Source organism: Empidonax traillii, unplaced genomic scaffold (assembly GCF_003031625.1).
Source record: "Empidonax traillii isolate 1590-97213 ecotype Southwest subspecies unplaced genomic scaffold, ASM303162v1 scaffold13:size3042203, whole genome shotgun sequence".
In the NCBI taxonomy this organism is placed as follows: domain Eukaryota; kingdom Metazoa; phylum Chordata; class Aves; order Passeriformes; family Tyrannidae; genus Empidonax; species Empidonax traillii.
In genome coordinates, this window is record NW_020955206.1 from 1,530,665 (window position 1) to 1,556,073 (window position 25,409).

Here is a 25,409-nt window from a genome sequence, read left to right on the forward strand (position 1 = left end):
TGAGTGAAACCTAATCCCGACATTCCCCGCATGGCAATTCCTGCAACTGATGGCAGGGTCATCTGGAATTACCATCCCTTATCTGATTGGAAACTCATCACCTGTGTTTGAACACCGAGGGCTTGGTAATGCCTCATAAAATCGAGCCCTCTGCTATTCCAGGTCTGGTGCTTTGGGATGGAGCAGACATTGGCTGTTGGAAGGGTCACAGGGTGCCTGGTCCTGCCTGGCCATGGAGCAGCAGAGCTGAGCTGGCCGAGGGTGATGCTCTCAAACACATCCAAGGATGGCTCATAAGGGTGGAAGGGATGGGAATTGTCACCCCCAAGACAAGGAAAGGCTGCAGTTTGATGCTTGGCAAAGCCAGAGCTCTTGGGGAAGGGGTCAATGTGCAGCTGGTGGGAAGCAGCATCATTTCACTGAGACTAATAATTTATGTTCTGTATTTTTTCATTTGAGACCCTCGCTGTGTCACATTCGAACATCTTCTGGTAGTGGTTACGTGACATCCTCTCATCCTGTCCGGGAGGGAAACTGAATCTGAAGTGCAGAGAGTTTTTTTTTGTTTGACAGGAGAAAAGATACATTTTTAGTGTTTTCTTTCCATTTCATCCAGCAAAAATGAAAAAGCCAGAAGGAATCACACCTCAGACTTCACGGTCTGAGTACAAAGACCCACAGGGCAGCCACGTTTTGAACTGTTCAACATAAACCCTCAGCTAAACCCTTCAGATGTTTTAAACACCACCCCAGGCCCTGTGCAGGTGCAGAATTAGCTCCAGGTCTCAGCAGATTGAGCTGCCACCCTTCCATCTCCCAGTGCAATGCTGTCTGTGACTTCCATTCCTAGATGTGAAACAGCAAGTGCCTCTGAGCTGTATGCTAAGTAAACACAGCCCAGGAAAAGCTCAAACCAAAAAGCTTCACTTCCAGCCAACATTCCTTCTCCCGTGCCAGCCATTCATTCCTGTAATATTTAGTGGATTGCAAAGAGATTTTGGATTTCCTGTCAGGTTTCTGTCCTTCAGGGAGTTAATTATGACTTGGGACTCAAGGAATGGTGTCTGCTGTGGTGCCACGCTCGTGCACATGTTGCTGCTCTGATTTATCATTGTGTCCTTGCTTCTCTCAAAGGTTCTGTTCAAGTCTCTGAAAAAAAAAAAAGCAGGGAATTCACTGAGCTGGAGTGATTGATTGGGAGACAGGAGGGGACAGGGGGGTTGATAACTTGGTCTGGACTGGTGGATGCCTCTTACACAGCTACAGGGTGAAAAAGAGGTAAGAATGCAAAAAAACAGAGATTTCAGTTCTCTTTAGTTCCTCCCCCTCAAATCCAGCTCCCATGGCATACATAACTCAGTGTTCCTGGTAGGAGAGCCCCTGCCCATGGAGCAGGGAGCAGGCAGGAGGAGGCTCCAGCCACCACCAACCTCGAGGACACAGATGAGCTCCCAGGACTGATTCACTCAAACCATTTCTACCCTGCAGGGAGTGCAAGTGGGTGCACTTAAATCTGTTTTCAATGAATTAGCGTGGGCAGTCCTGGCATTAACACTGAGCTGCTTGCCCAAGTATTTACCCAGCTTCTCAGGTGGGTTTTCCAGCCATGCTGAATTCCGTTCTACTCACTGACTGCTGTGAATACAGGCACTTAAGTCTCCCTGTGAGTAACTTCCCTAGCTGTAAAATAGGGACAGTGTATCTCTGCATTGCAGGGGTGAAAGGAAAATAAATACTCTAAAGCTTCTAAGCAGCTTAGGTATTAAGAAAATGAGATACATCTGGGGCTAAAATTTATAGATAGGCCATTTGGATACAATCTGATTAGATTTATCCCCTAGTAAAATAGTGTAATTTCTGTAAGTTCAAGAATGTTACTCCTCTCCCAGTGAAGCAAGAAGTCCTGCCAGTTCCTAGGCTTAGGCTATGCCAGCTTTTGGGGAAACATCTCAGTGAAGCAGCTGATGCAGGAGCTTCATGCGCTTGTTTTCCACCCATTTTCGTGCCCATCCTCAGCCATGGAAGTAGTTTCCCACATGCCAGGGTGGCAGCTCCCTGGTGGCTCCCAATAGGTCTCCAAGCTGCAGATGCCTTTGAGCCATAGATCCTGGCTGTGGGTCAGGTGGGGATTCACTGCAGCATTCCTGTCTCATTTCCCAGCTTATACTGGATCAGTGCTTTGTGGGGTATGACTGTGGCTTCTTACACCTGACATTAAAAAAAAGACAGAAAACTGTCTTTTGCTGTGTTAGTGAACAAAAGCTGCCATTGCAGGGCCTGGAAAAAAATGTGGCATTTAACAGATGGTGCCTAATAACACTGGGGCAGTGCTATTCCAGCACAGAGGGGAACTGAGAGAAACAATCTTCAGATAAAAGTTATTGTCAGGGCCATCTCCCTGAAAATACTACTATTCACAAGAGAAGAGACCAGTTCCCAGTGTCAGTTTTTTACTGGATTTAATTCCCAGTTAGCCAAAGTCACGCCCAGGATTAAATGAACACCCATCAGCTGAAATGCTGGTGAACATTTTCATCTCTTTCTTTTACTGATGCTGGTCACTTCTCTCTGGCTCACCATGGCCTTGCACTGTGGTGACATCACTGAATCCATGCTCCTACTAGATTTATGGAATGGTTTGGGTTGGAAGGGGTCTTACAGCTTATCTTATCCAGCCCCTGCCATGGGCAGGGACACCTTCCACTAGACCAGGTTTCTCCAAGCCCCAACCAGCCTGGCCTTGGACACTTCCAGGGATGGGGCAGCCACAACTTCTCTGGGCAACCCGTACCAGGGCCTCACCACCCTCACAGGAAAGGATTTTTCCTGCATATCCAATCAAAATCAGAACTCTTACAGTTTCAAGCCATTTCCCCTTGTCCTGTTATTCCAGGCCCTTGTAAATAGTCTCTGTCCAAACTTTCTCTTCCACTTCTCAGCACATACAGAGCCAGCTTTGCCATCTCCACTGCAGCATCCCCCCTCAGCCATGCCAGGATTATGAACTGTTTAATTGCCTTGTGACAGCTCATTGGGGTGGTCAAACTGTGAAACCCCTTTAGGAGGCACCAGCCAAGTACAAAATGAATCTCTCTGCAGCTGGGGAGGTATTTTGTGCAGATCATGGCACTTCCATTGAATCTGCTGTCCATCTCCAGCATGCTGCTCTTTCCTAATGTATAATTGTTTTTATTAGCACTCAAACAGCGCTTCCTAAAACACTTCTGTCATCTGAAGGCTTTGACCTAGTTGAAAAGTTTTATTGTGAATATTATTTTCAGATCATTAACAAAGGAGGTGTCAGCTGTTTGGGAAAAGCAAGGTGCAGTACAGCAAGAAATTTAGCCAGGGCTACTGAGAAACACATTGTCAACATTGAGATTAAGCTGCCAATGTCCAAGATCACTTCTTTTGTCATGAGGCTGTGTGAAAATACAGATCTGAGCTGAAAGGGGGTTTGTAAGAGAGGCTGCTCCTTTCCTTAGACAAGCTATGTGTCCTCAGATCATCACAACTACAGCAAAAGGCCTCTGGAGCTCTGGTCTCTGACAGCAGTACTAGAAGGTTTGAGTGGTCTGTGAATAATCAACCTCAACTCCAAAAATAATACAGTTTAAAGGATTAGTCCCTAAACTGTTTTAGCCTCAGACAAAAGCCAAAAGAATGGTGTTGTTTCAGTCAAACTCTCAGTTTAATAGATTAACTTTATTAAATTTAAACTGAAATTATTAATTTTCCTGAGAAATTAGCTTGAAATTTCTTGATTAAGCCCTCGAGATCTGGCCAGGAGTATGTCTTTTCCAGCTACACCAGCCTGATGAACAAGAACAGGTTTCTGAAACCTTGCCTTGCTTTTGTCTTTCTCCCATCAAGGCGAGCACAAAATGTTGAACTTTGGTGCATCACAAACTAAGCTCAGAATGCAGCTCCTCTGGAAAACTCTTATTGAGAAGGTGATTGAGAGGTACAGAGGCTGCTGACCTTCGGGTGTGCCTGATATAGCCAGGAAGTGTGAGGCTACCTGCAAAAAAGCAGCAGAAATTGCCATTTTGAGTGAAAATTCACAAGAAAAGAGGATTTGCCAAATTCATTTATTCACGTCCCTGCCCCGTAACTCCCCCCCAGCAAGGAAGAGTTACATGACACCTGCAGCTGCCCTTGGGAGCATCACCTGGAGCTCCAGCACTGCCTTACCTTCGGACACATCGAATTCCTTTGGAAGAGAAAAACCTTTCCATGGAGAAATCCAAAGGACTCGTTTGGGTTTCTGTGCACCAAAGGCTTCCCCGAACTCCCACAGAGCTAAGCCCACTGTAATGAAGGAATTTTTAGCAACACTACATATAAAATTGGAGCAGGTGCTCTCAATAAAGAAAATTCTTAACCCTGCTCATATTTATTTCAGTTCCTCTCTGTCTGGGCACTAAGCCACCATTTCAGCTTCAAGCTTTCCTGGCTTGCTGGAAGGGGTGAAGGATAACCTTTTTTTCCCTCCTTCCCCCCCCCCCCCCCCCCCAAGAAAATGTGGAAACAGATTTTAACCTCAGCCCTGGAAGCAGGTTGGGTGATTTGCCAGCAATCCTTCTGAAATGAACTGCCAGGCCACCTAATTAAACAAACCTCCAACATTTTTTAAGCTCCTCTCTCCCAGAGTGCACAAAAGATCAATTTTTGTCCTTTTGGAGGGTGGCATGAAGGAGAGAACTCAAACAAACTGATCCTGGTTGCCTCCCAGATAGGGATTTATTTCAGAGATGAATTCCACCTGCAGAAATTATCCCTGGATCCAGACTTCGACTGCGGTATTGGAGCCGCTGGTGACGGAGAAAGCTTTTGGATTTGGGTAATATTGGGCAATGCGTGTTTAAATATGACCAATTATTTTTCCTGCAAGGTGCCCAGAGCCATGTCTCCAGGAATAAAAGCAGTTCCTTGTCCTCTGCCTTCTCACAAAGAAGAAATTTTGCAGTGAATAAAAACAACAACCCGACAAAGCGTCGGCACGTGGGGCACAAGTCAGTGGAGTCACATTCCCGTTTTCATAATTCATGGGAGCTGCCATATCTGCTAAACTGCTTTGGGCCACTGGGCAAGTGTGGGGTGAAAAAGGAAGGGGAAAAAAAATAATTAAAAAAAAAAAATGGTCTACCAGGGGAGAGAGAGACAAACAGACCATTCATAAAGGCATCACTGCAGTGCTTTATGGCATTTCACGCTCGCCCAGAGGAATCACTGGGAACACCGGGAGGAGGCTCTGTGTTAACCGTGGCAGGGGCTTGAACTCTCCTGCTGGTTAAAAATAGATGTCTGTCCCCACCCCAGGGCTAATCTCTTAAGGTGGAGCCTGCCAAGAGATGCCCTGGGTGGGTATTGAAGGGGAAAGTTTGGCTTTCCCCACTTTGCTGAAGTACCCAGGGCACATTTGCAGATAAATCATGCTGTTATTTTTATTGTTTCTGACTCATTAAAGACAACAAAAAAGGCAATAAGAAAGTAAAAAAGGCAAAAATAAAATAAATTTTATTGACTTGAGGCACTCTGTATGAACAGTGAACTTTGCCCAGTGTGGCTTTCCTTGCAGTTTCCACATTCACTGGGTTGGGTGACTCGAAGGAAAATATTTCTTGCTCAAAATGATTATTTGAAAGAGTTCACAGGAATCTTTTCTCCTCTGGAATGGATGGGCAAATTCCCAAAGCAATACTATCAGCTGGGAAAGAGATGAATATCATCTTAGTCAAATCATTTACTAAAAGACAAGTTGTAAAAATCTGCCAAAAGCATTGTCCTGTGAATTTGTTCAACAGACTCCAATCACTGGTGGATCTGATGGTGACTGAAATACTTCAGTGACTTTCTCTGCCAAAGAAGCAGATTTTTTAAATAATTGGTTATATGCTACCGAAAAATCAGAAATTCTTTATCTGCATTTATGAAACCTACCACTTGTAGCAGAACTAACTTACTGCTTAACCCCCCCAAACAGAAATATTGCTGAAGACATTTTACAGAAGAAAGAATTAAATACTCCCTCCTGAAAAAATTGGGAGTACAGCTTGTGCCACTGATGCATCATTATATATATATAACATATATATGTCATCTTATATTTATCTCATTGCATTATTCAGGCTTACAGATGAGGTTTTTTTCAGTATCAGTATGTGATTTAAATATTAAAAAGTTCTCACTTCTTAGGAAAATAGATGGAATGTCAAATAAAGATATAGAAGTCTGGATATGAATTGACTAAGTGTATAATTGTGAGGAATACATTTTTCAGAGGAGCAGAGAGAAATTCAAATACTCAGTGAATTTGGGAGATTTCAGTTACAAACATCTCATTAACAACACTGAAATACAGCAGTGAACATGAATCACTTTTTAACTTGTTTTCTTTCATCAGAAAGTAACCTACCAGTTAAAGAATCTATTTCATCTTTTCCTTTCATTTACAATTCTTTCCCCCAAACTGAGCCCCAGTAAGATTAGACTTCTCTAAAGTGATATTTAATTTTGCTAATTCAAGCAAAGATTAGCTACGGGCTCTACCCACAGGATCTTCACTAGGAACCACACTTTCAGGGTATCCAATATTTTGTTGTTGCTTTCTCTAGAGAAAAAGAATCAACCCCCTTAAATTCATAAACAGGCAAATCCATGAACTGCAACAATAGAGGAAAAAAATTAACTCCTTAAATGTAACTATCAGGTTGTCAGTATTTGCACACCCCATTAAGATTCTTCAATTCCATAATTAGCCAAAGTTTTTGAAATTCTAACAATTTTTTTATAGCAGCTTGTGGAGAAGAATATCTTTTAAATTGTTACTGAAAAACTCAATATGCCCTTTGAATTTCACAGCTTAACTCTTAATAACCACTGAAACCCCATTCCCGGTAAGTGCTACAGAACTTGTCTAATTTCATGGTGGGGGCAGCCTGGTCATCTATTTATAGGCTTGAGATGAACATTTGCTGACATCCACATGGAAACAATTGGGAATGCAAAGTGGCTCATGCTGGGTCACAGACTGACACACATTTGTTAATCCCCAGTTCTGCCTTCACCTGAAATTGGAAAGAAATCGTGCTCACACCTCGGGCTCAACATCTCCAGCGATCACCTCGATTAGAGCTGATAAGACACTCAGTTAAATAGTGAAGGCACTGTAAAAAAAAACCCTTAATTAAGTTTAATTGTTGTGCAATGGTTTAATCAATGTGGTTGGTAATTAAGGGCAAATTATGCACATAATATGTTACAGATGTGAAGCCCTGCTTTGGAGACATGGAGGCTATTATGGGATGTAGGAGGGGTTGTAGGGGGTGGAGGGAATTTGTTGCTAAAGTTGCAGAGGAGACTTTGGATACCCAAGAGTGAGGTTATAGATCTCTATGTGCCAGACTAGTTTTAGAGCTTGTCCTATCAAGAACCTTCTTTTTTGCTGGGCTTTAAACCAGCAGAAAACATAAAAAACTCAAGCCCTAAAGTAGGGGATGTTGGTGAGATTTGCGATGGTTATTAGTTTTCTCAGAACTTGAGTAATTCTGTAAACACAATAAACTCGAGTTGAAAGAGTCATTCCATTTCAACCCGCTGGTTTTATATCTTCCCACATAACTTTCTAAAAAAAAAAAAAAATTCTGGATACGATTTCTCATGTTTAGTCTGAATTTAGAGGGGACTTTTGTTTCTCTGAAAGCTGAAATACCATTAGGTTGGCTACTATAAGGTTTAAGACACAAGGAAGAAGGTTGTTGGAATGGAATACCTTTCCTTGTATATACTGCTGGCATCATATAAATAAAGAAATCATATAAATAAATTACACAGATTTCAACCCAAGCCATTCTCTGATTCTGTGAAATAATTAAATTGCATTTTTTAAAAGGCTTTTTGTATTTTTAAAAAAGGTTTTATTTATTTTGCTTTTTACATTCAACCTGGAAAAGGTAAAAATCTTTCTGCAAGTGGGGTAAGTTGTAATGAAGAAAAAGCTTTGAGATGCTCTGAAAAAAAATTCATTAAAATTAAAATATTTCATCAATCTGTTCATGATTTGGTATCAAACATCATTTGAAGAGATGCTTAGGACTGTGTGGGTGTGCACAGAGCTCACTCACTTTAAATTAGTCACTTCTTTCATTTTCAGCATTTGTGATTGCAAAGGGAAGACTGAGTAGTAGTTGGGTAACAGGATAAAAGGATAGTCCTTTTAATAAAATGGACTGATTTTTAATTTATTTGAAGAAAAATGCAGTTTTCTCTCTTACATTTGATCACCCAAAGTTTATCACTGACTGCATGTTCACAACTCTTTGAGAAAGTGAAGTTTGATAAATCCCAGTTTACAGGTGGGGAAAAGTGAGGCACAGGGTGAAAAAAACAGGTTAATTTTGATTTCTCAGGAAGTGTATGATGGTATCAGCCTGACTCACCGAACTTCAGCCATCTGTTTACCCTCAACACTTTATTTCTTGTATTATTTTCTCCCCTTTTTTACCTGAGCTAGGCCAAATGAGCAGGACACACACGTGACACTAATTCCAGCGTCGGGTAGACTCGTGATTTTAAGCCCTCTGTCAAGCTCTATAAGACTTTTTAGCTGGAATATGAGGTGTGAACAAAAAGAACTGTTAAAACAATTGGGGTCAGAACCTGCCCACTGGATACAAGAACTCCTGTGGACTTTAATGGGATTATTTGAGTGAATAAAAAGAGCAGGGATACCCCATGGCTTCCACATTTATTTCCAGCAAATGGAAACCTGGTGTTATATGACCAGAAGAAAATGAAAAAGAAGTGGTTATAGTGTGGTGGTTCTTCAGTGATTTTTGTAAGCAACTGAAAACCCAAAATTTCCTCAGAAACGCTCTTGTTTACTGACAAAAACCCCAAACACAATACTTTTCCAATTTTTAACAACCGTTCTTCCATTACTTTTGCTTTCTGAAAATTGAAGCATCTTCAGATATATCCATATTTTTCCCTCTTTTGGTTTTTCTTCCTTCCTTGCAGAATGCAGCAACTAAATCATCTTAGCAGAAATACAAATTTTAGCCAAAAAATTCGGTTAGGGGGGAAAAAAGGCCCCTTTTTTCATTCCAAAGAAACCCTGGAAGGCAGCTCTCTTAGTGATAATAATTGGAATATCAGACTAAAGTTCAAGATGAAGCTGCTGGAGCCCAGCCCAGGTAGGGCTGTGCAGATGCCCTCAGTAATTACCCCAGCCTGGGTAAGGAAAGGTCAGTGGGAATGGTATCCATGCCCTCCTCACTCCACAGGACAATGAGGTCCATATGTTGCCTTCACTCCTGAGCCGGTTGCAATTGGAAGAAGGTCAGCAACGCAAAATTATGGGGAGGAAAAGTGGAAAAGCGAGAAGAGGTTTTTCCAAAGGCCAAAAAGCAAGGCTTTCATTTTATATTCAATTTATCTTTTCGCCTCTGAAAAGGGCACAGAGGTTGGGAATTATGATGGAGTTTTTTTAATTTTATTAATGACAGGCTTTGTGGTTGCTAAGGGAACTCGACCCAACCAAGGGGAAAAAATACGGCCCAGCTCGGTATTATCAGGATTAATCTGCTGCCTTGAAATAGCTGGATCTTTCTCCACCGGCCTCACGAGTCCTTCCTGCCCTGCCTCTATCTCCACGACCACCTTGTTGACATGAGCCTACTGCTTAATCCTTGGGAGGAAACCTAACCCTTGGCCTCGGAGAGATGTCCCTGGGAGAGGGTGAGCAGAGTGCAGCCGTGCAGGAGGTGAAACCCCCACAGAGTTCAGCCCTCCAGGCACTCCCTCCCGTCAGACAATAAAGCCATGAGATGTTAATTTAACAGGGGGCTTGATTACACCATGATAGGACCCTTCTGGTGGCTTCCAACTGCCCCCTTTATAGTATTAGTATTTATTACATCCCATATTATAAGGCACGGAGATTTGCTTCTGTAGGGCAGTTTGGCTGAGCAATGAAACATAATGTTTCTTTTATTGCTCAATAAACACTGTTCTCTCTTTCACTGCTGCTTTTTCAAGCCCGTTAAGCCTCTAACACAATAATCTTACAGCCCAGCGATGAGAGATCCCAGCCTGTAACCATTTTTGGTTACTTCTGAGGCCTCCTAGAGGCGAAATTCCCAGATAATTCTGTCTCTGGGAGTTTTGCAATCCATACCTACTTCTTTTTTTTTTTTTTTTTTTTTGAAAGGTTTTGGTCTTTGGGACAGTGACATTCAATAGGTTCTTCTCATCCTCCAGAAAGAGAAAAGAAACATAATGCTGGTGTGAAGGACACAGCTGCAGAGCCTCTGGTGGTATTTTGTTTTCCCATCCATGTACATCCACATGTGGGTTTGCATCCCATGATTCAACACACCTGGTCTGGCCCAGGGCAAAGTGCTGACAAGAAACCTCCAGGCATCTTCCACACTTCTCTGCCAGCAGCCCCAAATCTTTTCCTGTGACATGCCCACCTCTGAGTTGTTCCCACCCTGGCACTCTCCTCTGAGGAGACCAGTGTCTGCAGTGCATTAATTGATAGTGTTATGAAGTGTTCAGCTGTCCCACCACAGGCAAGAACAAGATTTTCCAGTGTTGACTTCCCTTCTGCATTAGTTAATGTTTGGAAACTCAGTACATCAACTCTCTGGGCTCCTGCACCGGCCTCTCATCACCTTGTATGGCTCCTAATGTGCCAGCCCATTATCCCTCGTGCTGTAACGGGATACAGTGGTCACAAATACACCTCCTTGCAATAATATTGCATTCCCAGCAGTGAAATGGAACTATTTTAGACATTGGTTGTGGAGGGCACCTGATTAAGGGCTTGAAAAAACCCACTATAAAAGCTTTGATGGCATGACCAAACATTGCAGACAAGGATGACAGTGATTTCTACAGCATTTTACAGGTTACTTATCTTAGAACAATGACTTTAAATTCAATTTCACATTTTATACTCAACGCAGTGTTCAATTTTTTTTTCTTAATTCTCAAAGAATCACAGATCTTTGGGTTAAATTGTGCCACAATCTTGCACAGTTTTTGTGTTTAATATGATTTATTTATCATGTATGATGACAGCAGTATGTCCACTGGAAACCCTCTTGCAAGCAAGTGGGTCTGTCTCTGAAGTTCTCCTTGAAACCTAATCTGTATTTTCCTTCACACTGGACCATTCTAAGCCTCTCTCTCCCTCTTTATTTTTGTCTTCTTAAATAACTACTCTTAATCATCCTTTTCCACATATTTGTAGATCACTTAATGTCCCCATAGGTCAATGCCAAACACGACTACAGTTAGCAGTTGTAATGTTTTCCCTTTTTTCAGTCCATGCAGTTATCCCAGCAGGAATCTCGTCCACATGATTATGCTTTATGGTGTTGTCCCCCTCTTCTGCTGAGTTTTTTGTTTTAATTAAATACCAGAAGTACAATGATACAATTATTGTGCCATCTTCAGTGAAGGTCACGGCAATTTTCATACCAGCCATGATTCTGGCAGCTTCTTCTTTCCAAGAGATTATCAGGATATTGGATTTCTCTTTAAATGCACATACACACATATCTATATAAAGCTCCATTGCCATGTTTAGCTATTTAAAATTATTTCTGTGTTTTTCTACATTAAAAGAAGTTATATGGGGGGAAAGTATACAAGCAATATTAATATAATTCAGGAAGAAGAGAGAAGATTTAAGTTTCCAGTACCATGTTTTCTGGCAGATACAAATAGTTTTAATTTAGAATTTTTTATTAATAAATAAGGGAATTACAGTTCTTGTAGCAGCAGCTTCTATGCTCATTTCTAAGATGATTTAGTTCTGCACAGGAAATTTTACCTTCAAATTACAGGTGGCCTCACTTCTTTGATTCCTAAATATTCCAATGCTTCTTTAGGGGATGCTTGTTCTCATTTTTCCTCTGTGTAATTAGAAATAATGGTTATACATAGAAGAGTGGTTATACATAAAAGAGACTTGAGAACAGCAGCATCACAAACTCTCCTGCTCAGAGCTCTTTCCCTTTCACAGAATCACACACCTCTATTAAACACGCTGCCCTGCCAGCAAAGGGTTAATAAATACACATTTGGAAAAGAATCCCTTTGAATCATGGCCTGAGAGGGGGCTCAAATATTTTCTCAATGGAGAGTTAGTGGAATTTTCTATAGATCTGGGGTGAAAGAAAAGTCTTCAGAAAGTCTCAGAAGAAAGATCCTTTGAAATGGCCCGACTCGTGTTATGATAAGCAGTTCGATAAGCCCACCCATGGTAAAGTTATTAGGAATTTATATCATATGGATCCCATTAACCTAAACGTTTGCTTTCAAAGAAAACTTCTCGGTACATGACTACCACTAAGTCCAAGCACTTCAGGTTTGGGGATTGTGTTTTTACAAATGAATCGAGGGTTATCCAATCAATTAGCTGAATTCCCTGTGTAATTGCACTTTAAATGAATCACCTGGTACTAATGAGGCTGCTTACCCATTAAAAGAAAAAAAAAAAAAAAGGAACCAGCATTGCCTTTAAGGGAAACGCTTTTAAATCTACAGAACAAAATATCACGCAGTCTACAGTTAATCTTTGGCACTCTCTGCCTTGGGATATACCCAAAGCAGGTAGATTTCAAAGATTAGGCAGAAGGATTTAGGTCATATGGCAGTCAAAATACCACTCGAGCTAGTTTTAATTAATTATTACAAGGCCATCTGAAATCATTACTGAGATCAAAGCCACGTTGTTTAGGTGATAATAAAAATATAGGCTAAGGATAAGGTTGGAGCTTATTCTCCACAGGCAGGAAGCAGAGCAGGACCATGGAGATGACAGATGGAAGAGGAGGAAGGAGCCAAATGACCAGTGCTGGTTATACAGAAGTTCAGCTTTAGAGCTTGGAAAAGAACCCAGTTATTTTAATCATCTCGCCTGCTACACTCTGCTGCACTTTGTAAGGGTTTAATACACAGGCTTTTGCCATGAAATAAATTATCTCTGTGTTAAATTATTGAACAATTTCGATGCATTATAACCCCTATAGAAGCATAAAGGATTCCAGACTACATGGGCTATTTGTCCCGTAGCATGGAGCTATCAGTGGTTTAGTGAGGGATTTTATCATTAACTTACATTGTGGTTCTGAATTATTTCAGTTGAGCAGAAAGAGAAAGAGAGGGAAAAAAAACCATTTAAGGCCGTGCTCTCCACAGTGGAGTCCACAGGCAGGAGGCTGCAGCGAATTATACGGAGCATATTTCTCCCGACCGCAACTGGATTGAAACAATTTACTGGATGTGAGCCTTGAACGACAGCAGGTCTGGGATGGGGGAACACCATGAGCCCTCCTTCCTCCCACCCAGCAAACACTTTATTTTCCTGTTGGGAAATGGTCAACACCTTGTCCCGCTTGGCTTCATCACAGCGTGATGGGATGTAACGCGTCGGATCTGAAAGGGCCTTAAAATCCCATTATTAAGCATATTGTTGGAATTATTGCTGGGCTATTTTTGGTTCATTCAGGGGTCAGTGCCCTTCCGTGAGCAGAGAGTTATTAGATATTCCCCTGGACAAACAAAGAGATAATTACTCAGCAAAATAAAAGAAAGCGCTTAGAAGTTGGCAAACCAGAGAGTATTCTTGTTCTAATTTAGGGAAACTTCTGACACTTGGAGCTGGGATTTCTGGCCTTTAAAAAAAGTCTGACCAAACTCTCCCCAACTGTTTTCAGTGAGGTGGAAAAAAATGAGAAACATGCAAGAAGTGCCTACTTTTGATCACCAGTGTGTTTTGACCTCATAAATTATGTCTGAAATTAGGCATGGACTGGAAAGTGTGACTGTGTTTTCTCTCGGTCTGGGAGCTTCTTGTTTTGAGAGAAGGAGCCCTGTGCCTCCACCTTCATGAAATACCTTTTTCATTCCACCTCTGCTTTCTAAGAAGTAGGTTTCTCTTGCCATTTATCAGAGGTGTCATGAGCATAGGATGGAGAAGCACCACACACCTCCCTTTCTTTCTCCTCCGGGACTTCCTCAGTCTAAAGCTCATGCTCAGCTCCAAAGAGACCTGAAAATGTTCCAGTCTACAGAGCAGGTTGACCTGCAACCTAATCTCATCCCAACTGTCATAACACTGTGTTAGCCATGCACAGCTAATAAATCACAATAATGCTGAGTTAATGGAGCGGGCTTTGACAGTGCCAGGATTAGAAGGGCACACAATAAACAAAGAGTGTCTGAGTGCAGAGGTACAGCAGAGCAGTGAAAAATCACCAAGTGATGCTACAAATCTTGTGCTGGTATTTCCATGGGCCTCTGCTGTAGGCAGTGCTGGGGGGGAGCTCAGCTCCTTCACGGGGTCCCTCTTTTCTGACAGACCATAAGACAAGGCACAAGAAGAGGTTTGGTGTAGGAGCTCAGCCTGGTGTAACGTGCAGCTGAAGAGGCAGGTCAGACCCCTCCTCAAGCGATAGGAATCCTCACTGGCAAGGCTGGGAATTCATGGCTTCGTAGAGAGAAGCACAGTCCGTCCATCTGAGACAAAACACCACCCTAAACATGCCACCAGGTTCAATTTAAATAGATATAATGAGAAATATAAGGAGAAAAAAAATCACACAGGGAAAAGATGTTCATTTGTTAAAGGTTTCAGGATGACTTACTGAATAGACATGCCCAAAGAATATTCCCTGTAACTTCTACAACTTCCAAAGCAAATGATAAGTAGAAAAGCTGTGGAGAAACTTATTATCTTTTTACAAGTATGTTTTTGGCACTGAATTGTGCATCTCTTAGGTCCCAAAATAGATTTTAACACTGTTTTCTTAACCCTAGCATGGGAAAGAGTGGATTTTTCAACCTTTGTTAATGATGGACAAGCCTGAAGACTTTTGATAATTTACTTCACAATGGGTAAATAGCCAAAGTCACCTTATCTGAACCAGCCAGGATCATTTGATCTGAATAAAGAAGCTGGAAGTCTCATGAGAACAGGACTTCTTACAAGATTTCCATTATTTCCCCTTTCCAGTAGGAAAGGGGAGGATACACAGAGAGGATATCCTATCTTTCTGTATTTCAGCACCCCTGCTTCTCCTCAGGGCTGGAACCAAGAAGCTGCAAAATCATGTGAAACTAGAGATTGGGAATGATTTCCCTGAGCTTTATGGAAAGATTAAATATGACTGTAGGTTTATCTGCATGAACACATAGTGATAATGAAACAACATTTCTTTGCTTCCTTTTCTTCTGTTAAGTCTAGTAATTTCAGTGCTGTTATTTCTTCACTTATGTATTTTGTTAAGAGATGAATCAGATCCCCCTTTATCACCCTCTATTCTTCAACAATATGTTTGCTGGTAGGACTGGGGAATTCTCCTCTTAACAGAGGAGAAACCTTAATTCATCTTGGAGTCATCCAGAGAGGTGAAAGAAGGAACTTGGATTACAAGTTGAAAGAGTAAATGGTCGACTCAAAGGAACTAATCTTAAACCCGAGTTCATGTTTAGCTTTCAAACATGAACATTCAGAATTGCTAGAAATTTGCTGCAAACCCTTGAAACAGTACAAGACCAGACTAATAATATGGAAACACACCATTTGTAGAGGTCTGACTAAAAAGAATAGAGAACCTGATGTCAGAAAAAGTATGAACATCCAGGCAATGATGGGACCTTATGATTTAAATTCTATGTGTGCAGAAAAAAAAAGAAGGAAAGGAAGAAAAAAAACACAAAGGAAGAGAAGGGCCATGATCCATGCTGATGCCTGCATTTTTGTTATTAGTAGTGGCCCTGTCCCAGCCAGGAGTATATCATATGCAGAAATCAAAACTAACCATTGAGCAATACTTTGGGGGGATGGGAGTGGAAATCTCCACATTTGGGTTTGCTCCAAGATGAGAAGAATGGTGTGATGTGCATCCACCCACACTCCAGTGCCTCCAGCAAAATCTATTCACTGGGCTTTTGCTTATGGTACCTGGAAATGTGACCCTAATAAGCAACTTTCAGTTCCTCCTTTGGTCTTTGGGATCTTGTTCTTTGACCTGTTATAAACGTGGGTATCTGCCCAAGTTTCTGCAAGGGGTTGTTCCTGCAGTGCAACAGCTGCAAAGATTTATAAACTTCTCTGCTTCAAGCACATTGGTAAATGTCTATTTTCAGCTAATTCTTAATTTTGGTTTGGGGGGGTTTTATATGTGGAACTGCTGGTGGCTAAACCCTTGGATTGCCTTGGGACTTTTCCATGCTCGTGTAACATCTACCTCTTCCTAGATCAAAACAGACATGCAAATCGACTCTTGAATATTTGTGGATGCTGTGTTTTCTTGCAGACTCACTTCAGCTCCTCACAGATCCAGACAGACCCCAGCTGGGCTTTTTAGCCCAGTACAGCTCTGCCTCCATCCAGAGACAATTAAACCTCAGGCAGTAAATCCCACAGGCTTCAGCCTCTCTGGTGTTCCATCTCCTGGTGCCCTCTCTCATCTGTTCAATGCTTGAGAACCTGGTGAGTTCATTGCCCATTTTATGAGCTATTGAGTGGAGCGAACATGTGACTTAACTGTAATTGAGTTTTAACTGCTGGAAAAATATCTTGTTTCTGCTTGGGTACTGAGTTTATTGGTTTCTCAAATTTTTATCGGTTCTTTACATGTGCCTACACTATGTAGCTCTGGTGACTAAGAAATGGGAGAGGACACTGTGAATTAGGAATCTCAAATGGGAGGAAATGTAAATTAGTGGCGTTCTCTTCTTCCATAAATAAATATTTATGACTCCATCAATAGGTTATCCTGCTTCAGCCTTGTACAAACATCTGCAGCAGAGGTAATGTTGATTTTAAGCAATGTGCCCTCAAATGCACAGTCCTGTTTCTCAGTGCCTGCAGTGGGAGTTGGTGCAGCTCCCCTCCTCACAGATTTAAGACTCTGATGCTTGAAATCTATGTCCAGGCGCTTTCCAGGCAACTGGGAAACTACTTTATGTATTTCCATTTATATGGCATCTCCTGAAACACTAATCTTTGCAATTGCTGCCATCGAAAATTTATCTGAGCTACTGAAGGAATAGTGGCTCAAATTCCTCTAATCTTGTTCCCTCAACACATTTATTTAGGAGATCCCATCCCTTCAGGCTGTCCCTCTCCTTTCCTGAGGATGTTCCAAAGCAAAGTGAAATGAGGACTCTTCTCCTGTTGACACCCTGAGTTTGGCTGTGAAGAAGGATGTTATTTCTGTGAGAGCTGGAGTTTCCAAAGGCAGCGAGCTGAGTTTGTTTACTCCCCCTTTTCAAAGCCAGCACTGTCTTGTGGCTCCACATCATCAGGGCAGCTTTGGTGCCTGACAAAAGTGTGGAGGAAAACCCCATTGGGCACGGGGTGTTACAACCTTTTGCAGAGGAGTGGCCAACCCTTTCAGCCTCCCAGTGCTCTCCTGCCAGACCACGCAGTACTGAGATGCTGAAATATGTTCTTTCCTGGCAGTGCTCAGGAACAGCCAATTTACTGGGAGAAGGAAGCTGGCAGAGCTCTGTCTGTAAAGACTTTGAAATATTCTGATTTTTATCAGAAATGACAACAACAAAAAGAGTGTAAGCCAAGGGTGCCCAAAAGCTACGCTTGTCTCCTGCCTCCCTCTACTCTCACCGACGTCATGGAGAGAATTTCCGTAAGTTTTCACTGGGAGACTCTATAGAAGAGTTTGACTCAGTTCCTGCAGTGTCTTGGGTCCTTATGTTTCTAAGGGAAAAAGTGTGTTTTGAGTAAATTATTGACAAAGCAAAAGTGTGACTCTTCTGAGGTCGTTTCAGTGCATGAGGCCACATTCTTCCTCGCAGAGCTGGTGAAAGTAAACAACATTATTATAGATTTTGGTCATGCCCTGGCATCAGTAAGTGCACTTTCTGTGTTTGCCATATGCTCTCACTGAACTGGAACAGCACTGCATACACAGGGAAATTGTTTAAAGAGCCAGTTCAGCCTCAGAACTCGCTGTCAAAATTACGATGTACATGATTCGTCCTGCGAACCACAAGAGTGTTTTTGTTTGTCAAGTGAAATAATGTGTAATTTGGTAGATCATTTAGGAAAGCTTTTTAGTTCTTGTTTGTTTGGGGGATTTTTTTCCCCTTTTTTTCCCCCTTTTTTTTTTTTTTCAGTATCCCACCACAGGCCTGGAGATTGGAGCATGGGATTAGTGGAGAGGATCCTGCATCTCCCTGAGACAACAGTGACTCGATGTGAGATTAGAGACAGAGGAGGCACAAGCCAAGACTTTTAAACTCTGCTCTCAGAAGGCAACTTGCAGAGCCAAATAAAGAGAAGAGGGAAAATTGACACCCCACAAGACATGGACAATTGTTGCCACCGGCTGGAAGGCCTTAAATTACAACCCCATTTTGTATATCCAAAAGCTTACACTTTCTATTTATACATCCCACTTCTTTTGTGCACCAAAAGTTGGATTTGGCAAATGCAGCTATTCCCTGCAGGCATATGGGTGAGGTTTGCTGCACAGAAAATAAACTTGATTGTTGAAAACCTGTGTTTGCAATTACTCTGAGTTTCAATATTCTGAGGTCAAAATAGATCCTTTTAAAAATCATAATGCTTTGAAATAGATTCATTTTCTTTCTGAAATGGTTATTGGATTAAAATGAAATATTGAAACGTTTTTGGTAAGTAAGTCATAGCAAAACCCTTCAATAGAAATTATGAAAATGTGGAAAGAAATAAAGTATATAAAGTTTTTTGGGGTAAAGACCATTTCTATTAAAAATAATTAGTTCTAAAAATGACAACAAGCTACACTGAGCAGGCCAAACCAGGTTTCCAATACATCTTTTGGGAGCTTATTCCATGATCTGAAAGATTTTTGCTTGGCAAAGGGGCAGGTATAAATAGTAAGAAACATTTTCTTGAGGGACTTTGGTGGACTAGATGAGAATCTGAGTTCATAAATATTGTCACAGAAAACTGTGGGACTCTCTTTGGACAACAAGCCAGATTTTGCAGCATGTTTAATGTGCCTTAATTTCCTCAGGAGTGAGGAACAGGGACTGGCATTTAAAAATAAATTAAAGGTCCCAGCCAGGACTGAGCCAAGGAGATCTCCTAAGTTGGGAATAATCCTAAAATTCTAAAGTGATCATTCAAGGGGACGAACTATTTTTAATCATTAATTTTCTATTTGTATTTCAATGGTATCTCCAGGGAGTGTCAGCACAGCTTCCACCTTGGATGACCAACTCGAGGTGAATTTTTGATAGAGAAAGAGTAAAAAATCAGAACTTCAGGAGCAGGAATAAAATGCAGATCTAGAAAAAAGATCATAAGCAATCATTTAGATCCTTGAGATATAGCAACACACTGCAAAAGAGCTTCAATAGGACTGAGAGCCGGAGCCTTTCTCCTCCACCTCGGACTGGAGCTACATCTGGCACTTCACCCTCGTAAGAAAACAGTGAGGGGCTTGTTCCAAGGAAGGTGCAAGGAGGGCAGCCAGAGCTGCTCTGCATGCTCCTTGCCTTGAAATATTCCTTCACTGCATGCCCACTTGAAGGCCCCTTTATGCTGAGGAAACTTAGTGTAAATAGGAATCAGGCTCAAAGAGCCTGGAAAGCTGTAGCACGAGAGTTCAAACCTTTTCAGTTCAAACCCTTTCAGATCAGAGCAGCTTCTAAACCTCCAGCCAAGTTTCACCCCACCATACACAGTGTGCTCATTAGGGCTGGCTGATGAACTCTGCTAATTACCTTATGCTTGGGGCTGCCATGTTATGGATGGCAAGAACAGCAGGGGTGTGTTTTTGGAGGAGAGGAGGGGGCGTCTCTTAGTTCTCTTCAATTTCTTGGAAAGAAAAAGCTCCTATTTTATTTTATTTTATTTTATTTTTTTTTTAACCTTAAAGTGTTACTTGTAAATGGAGGCCAGAATTTAATTTCAGATAGTGTTACTCCACCTTGTGCAAGTGATTTCTCTTGACACTGCACTGACTACCACTGCACAAAAAGCCCTTTATGACTTACACGCCAAAGAGCCTGAAGTATTTTTTGCCTCTCCAAAAATGACATTTCATTCCCCCCCTCCTTTTTTTTTCTTTTTTTTTTTTTTTTTATCACCTGAACACTGGCCTTAAAACCACAGCACGAAAAGGCCCCATGTGAAGTAGGGAAAGGCATTCAGCATCTGCTTATATCCCCAAACTGAAGCACCAGTGTGCCTAAAAAAGCTTGTATTTAAAGGCATTGCAGCTGCATCAGCTCATATTTCATCCAGCCACCAATTTCCTTTTCCCCCTGACAAACAGGCCTCAGAAAGAACCCAGGCCAGAAATTCTCCACGTTAGCGAAACATTTCCTCTTTCCCCTTCTCCCTTCCATTAACATTATTACGCTGCTCCTGGGAAAAGATGACTTTTCCAATCCAAGCAGCATATTTCTTTCTTTTCTTTTCTTTCTGTCTGTTTTCTCCTTCTCCAGGCCAGAGGTAAGGGAAGAACTGGGGTGGTGATAACGGGGTAGAAGGGATATTGGGGTGAAAGGAAATAGAATGTTTCTTCAGGAAGGAGACCCTAAAATCTGCCTCCTTTTTGCATGTGAATGCTGAGGGATGGTAACTCCTGGCTCTTCCCTCTGCTGGATGTGGGATACAAAGAGGGAGAAAAACACTATGTGGGTGACAACACTCACTGAGGCTCAAGTGCTCAAATATAACTTTGGTGACAAAATTCACCAAAGGTCAGGTGCTCCCTCTGGGATAAAGAGCTGCTTAAAGCCCATTTGGCTGATCCAGGGGTTAAACTCATCCCAGACCTGGCTTAAGCCAAGTTACAGCTGGTTAACAAGTCAATATTTACAGCTGTCAGGATACTATACTTGTTTCTAGATGTCCAGCCACCTTCATGGTCTGTGCAATCCCATTTCTGCATTTCCCACCTCCACGAAAGGTCTCCATCCTCCCACCTTGCAGGATCAACCCTTTAACTCACACATGTTTACTGCCTGGCTTATATCAGGACTGTAGCAAATGAATTCAGCCTACACAAGACCTACACAAAAAGAAGCTCTGATACAAAAAGGAGTGATTATCCTGGGTATCAGGAGGGTTGTACTCGTACCGGGTCTGATTTTACCATGTGCATGTTCACTTCAGCCTGCTTTTATTTTTCTTCTCCTTCAAGAAATGGAAGGCAGGGTCCCAGAGGACAGAAAACATCTCACTGAAATTAGTGGCAAAGGACAGCCAGGTCATAATTCCTCACTGCAGAGCAAGCGTGTCGTGACTGAACCATAAACTTTCTGTTATGCCCATAAAAAAGGTGAAACAGCAGCATCTGCTCCCTCAAAATACCCTCTGGCATTATTTTAAAGTCACTTTACCCTATTCTAAGGTAACTAACTTGAGGCAGCTCTTCTAAGTTCTAATAGGAATTGTTTCTTCTTTCTCATCATGCCTAAAAAGCCATAAAATAATTTGGGTTTCTCTTGTTTGGTTTTTTGAGACGTCAACCCAAAAAGCAGGGAGATTTTATGAAAAAGTGCCTTATAAAGGGAGAAATTTTCAAGTAAAAGAATAGGCTTGACAGAAAATTTCCTGCAGGTATTAGTAGCTTAATCATGTACCAGTGGTTGAATCAGGTATTTTGAATCAACCAGATTTTATGTCGTGTTTTAGCAATTCTTGGCAATAAGTACTAACACCTCAGAAACGGATTGAAAATCGTACTTTCAAAGAGTCCAGGAATGGTTCCTTTCAGGACATCAGACAGAGTAAATTTCCTTTCTGCTGTTCTCTTCCACTTTGACTTCGTAATTCTGTTCTAAATAAACCTTCTGCATAAATTGTTGTTTACAGTGACAAAAACAAATCACGCCAAGCCAGACCCCTGAGCCTTTTTGCTGCGGGATTATCAGAAAGGGGCAGTTTCTCTAACACCGCTCTTTGTTCCTCTTCTTTTTCTGTTTTGTGTTTTCTTACTCATGTTGCTGTTTTTGCTTTTCCCTCTGGGTTGGGAGCTCTGTGCAGACAGACCTTCCCTTGGGAATGGTTTTGGTTTCAACGAATTGCCATTCCGTGACAGCCTATCAAAGAGTTACCTTGGAAAATTCCCAACCACCCCTACTCTGTTCTCTGGAGCACATTTCACTTCTAAATCCTCGGATAGTTGTGGAGCAAACCATCCCAGGGCATAGCCCCCTCCACTCCAGGGCATCCCCTCTGTGAGGGAGCTTGGCCCCACCTTACAGGGAGGCAATTTACATCCAAGGAGATCCTTCTGGAGGTGACACTCAGCCTCAGTTTAAAGCTAAGGAGGGGGTTATCCAGCATTTTTGACAATGATGTTGTGTCTGGTTTTGATTTAGAGCTCATTGCAGTGTCACACTTTAAAAAATTTAAATTATTCCTATTTTGTAGGGCTTGAAAAGATCAGTTTTCTGGTTCTGAAGGTTAAGTGCAGGCAATCCACTCAATTTTTTGGCTTTAGAATCTTCAAATAGAGAAGCCTGTTATATTTAACTGTGTTACCAGAAATAAGAAATCACAAACTTTTAAAAAGAAAGTATTGTTAATGCTAAATTTTTTTTCCTAAAAATATTAGTTTTCCAGGAGTGTTTATCAATTTTAACATCAACAAAAAAGATAAGATGAACTTACATATTTTTTTTTCACTAGGTGTAAAAATAACTCTGTAAAGTGCAGAAAATACATAATGAGAAGCAAAAGAATGGACTCGTTTAGACAACTCAAGTTATTTCTTCAGCTGCATATTATGCACCTTTAAATGTTTGATTCTGCTCAGCTCCCCTAAACATGATTCTTAATTTTTTTCTCTTTAAATTTACCCTGGAACAACTCACACAAAAATTTTGACCGTTGTTATGACTGATTTTAGGGCTTTTTTCTCGTTTTTCCCCAACATGGTTTCTATGAGCTCTAAGAATAACAAAAATAATAAAACCAATATTCAAGTTATGCCTGGAGAAGTTTTATTTCGGTTTTACTTCCACCAGTGTCAAAAAACCTTCTTAGCAGCCTGTCACGTGGTGGGAGATTTTTGTTTCATGCCTTTCTGGTTAGAGATGTCTTTGCTTGAGAATTTTATTTCGTGCGTGTCATAGAACAAGTATGTTTTTTATGACATTTATGAATGTGACCAGTCTGGGAACATGCTGTCTGTCTGCTCGGGTGTAAGCCAAAATTGAAGTCATTGTAACTAGAATTTCCAATTTTGGGGAGAGCTGATCCGTCAGCTGGGGGTCAATAAGTTGGCAGAGGCATCTTTTATAGCATGAGAAGGTGATTTCTGCCTTAGAGGAATTGTCAGGGTGAGGGTTTGATTCTCTGAGATATTAATCAGAATGATTCTCTCTACCTTCCCCTGCCTTTCCTTTTTGCCATAAAATTTATATTACTATTTGTATTAAATAAAAAAATGTATTTCAATCCTGAATGCCCATTACAGAAACCAGTTTTGTCCTGAAGTGCAAGAATCAAGCCTGCAGCATCAAAATATCAAAGAATTTCAGTTTTCTGTTGCATTAAACCTGCCTCTCTTATTTCAGCTCCACCAGCTCTGAAATTCATGATTGAGAGCTGTTAACTCCCAACGATAGCTCCTGGCAAGCAGGGCTTGAGGTTTTTTTAATATTTTATTTTAATTATTTTTAGTTTATAGCTCAGCAACTCGCCTGACCCAGGGGAACACTTAAACTAAATTTGATAGATGTCAAGTTAGGAAAAATAAAGACAGCAGTGTTCTTTCTGCCTGCAATTACAAATGTTTGCTGGAGACTTTTCTGACAGGATTAAGCAGAGCAGAGACCTGGGGAGAGCAGAGAGGGACCGTCGCTGAGGTCACCTTGGCTGATGTTCTCCAGAGCCTGGAAGGGGAGGAGGACCAGGACACCCACCAGTAGCAGTTGCTCCTAACTCCATACACAGCGGCTTTTCCCTGTTTTTTTCCCCTTTTCCCTGAGTCCTGATGTGTCTTGCATCAACTGGAGGAGCTAAAAAGAGAGTGCTTGTTTTTTCAGCTGACATTTCGAGCTGTGGAGACCTCTGAGATGCCCCATAGATGGGCTGAAAAACCCCCAAGAAAAACAAAAAATGGAGCTTAACGAGCTGCAAAGGAGTGAGGAAATGCTCCAGGAAACGATGCAAAAGCCTGCTTTTGACAGTCTACCCCAAACCCAAGTATCAGAAACATTCCACACACACACCCCCCCCCTTAAAAAAAAAAGTAGATCTATTGCTTTCCAGTCCATTTTTTCCCTTGCAATCTAATATATATGAAGATACTTTAAAACAGACTGATGCAATCGGTGAGAAAGAGAGAAAAATTAAACTCCCCAAAGTTCTATAGGAATTATTCAGAGGGGAAAAATGTTGCATCTCTCCAGTATAATATACTGGCAAGCTGCATCAGGGAAAAGGAATGGGCTCTCCAGTTTTTTGCCATTAGATCATGGGCTCAAATCATGCCCAGGAATTTAATCCAAATCTCAGCGAAATCAGCAGGAGTCTCATTACTGGGAATCAATATTCAGGTACACAAGAAAGGACAAACAGAGATTGTTAGAAAAACATATTCAGTATTCATATGTTATTCTGAATATGTTCAGTTTTTCCTTTACACTGAAATAAGGGGAGAAATTTCTCAATGGTCTGATCTTTCCATAATTCTTTTAAATATCTATTTTTGGGTGCTTATATTCTTATATTCTGTCACTGGAAAAGAAGGGGAGGTATAGGCTGAGCATGAATAAAGTACACACACCAAGAACTGGGTTATGTTTGAAAGTCAGAAACCCTTTTTTTACTGCTTTTTTTAATAGTGGAAAAAAAAAAATCTAAATTATATCTATAGATGGGGATAATTTTTCCCACTCTAAAAAAACGGCTGACAAAGAAATGCTGCACAAATTGATATTGTATGAAAGTTCTTCATGGGTCATGCGATATCAGCTGATTCCAGCCCAATTTGGGGAATTTTCTGAGTGAAATAGGATTGCCAAAGGGGTACCCACTGCACAAGGCTCAACATGAAAATGCCCTGAATCCTACAACTTTCCAATCATAAAACCTGAACTAGATTTTCCTACTGGAGATGTCCTTTCCGCTGTGGGAATCAAGAGTGGTACTACTTGCTCATGATTTAAAGTGTTTTCACTGTCTATTTTCCAGTATTAATAATTAATTTTAAGGTAAATCCTTTACTGGGTGGACAGGTATTTTTATAACACATTAAGGAACATTTACTTAAGGTGAAGCACAAGCTGATTTATTTCTATAACCATGGAGGGCAAGAGAATTCTCTCCATATTTTTCTTCCCAGCTTTCAGAAAAATAAATCAATACACACACACACACACACACACACACACACACACACACACACACACAC

At 41.3% G+C, this 25,409-nt stretch overlaps 1 long non-coding RNA gene across 3 annotated transcripts in view; it reads right to left on the minus strand.

Moving 5' to 3' along the window:
* LOC114060854 overlaps positions 1-25,409 on the minus strand; it is a 51,333-nt gene that overhangs the window by 21,317 nt on the left and 4,607 nt on the right. The window contains exon 4 of one of the 3 annotated variants that reach the window (XR_003571991.1): positions 5,553-5,710. The exons of 1 other annotated variant lie outside the window; for it this stretch is intronic. This is a non-coding gene — a long non-coding RNA (uncharacterized LOC114060854). Of the gene's footprint in view, positions 1-5,552; positions 5,711-13,693; positions 13,705-25,409 lie in introns of those variants that run through there. One more of the 3 variants, XR_003571985.1, reaches the window with a different exon arrangement.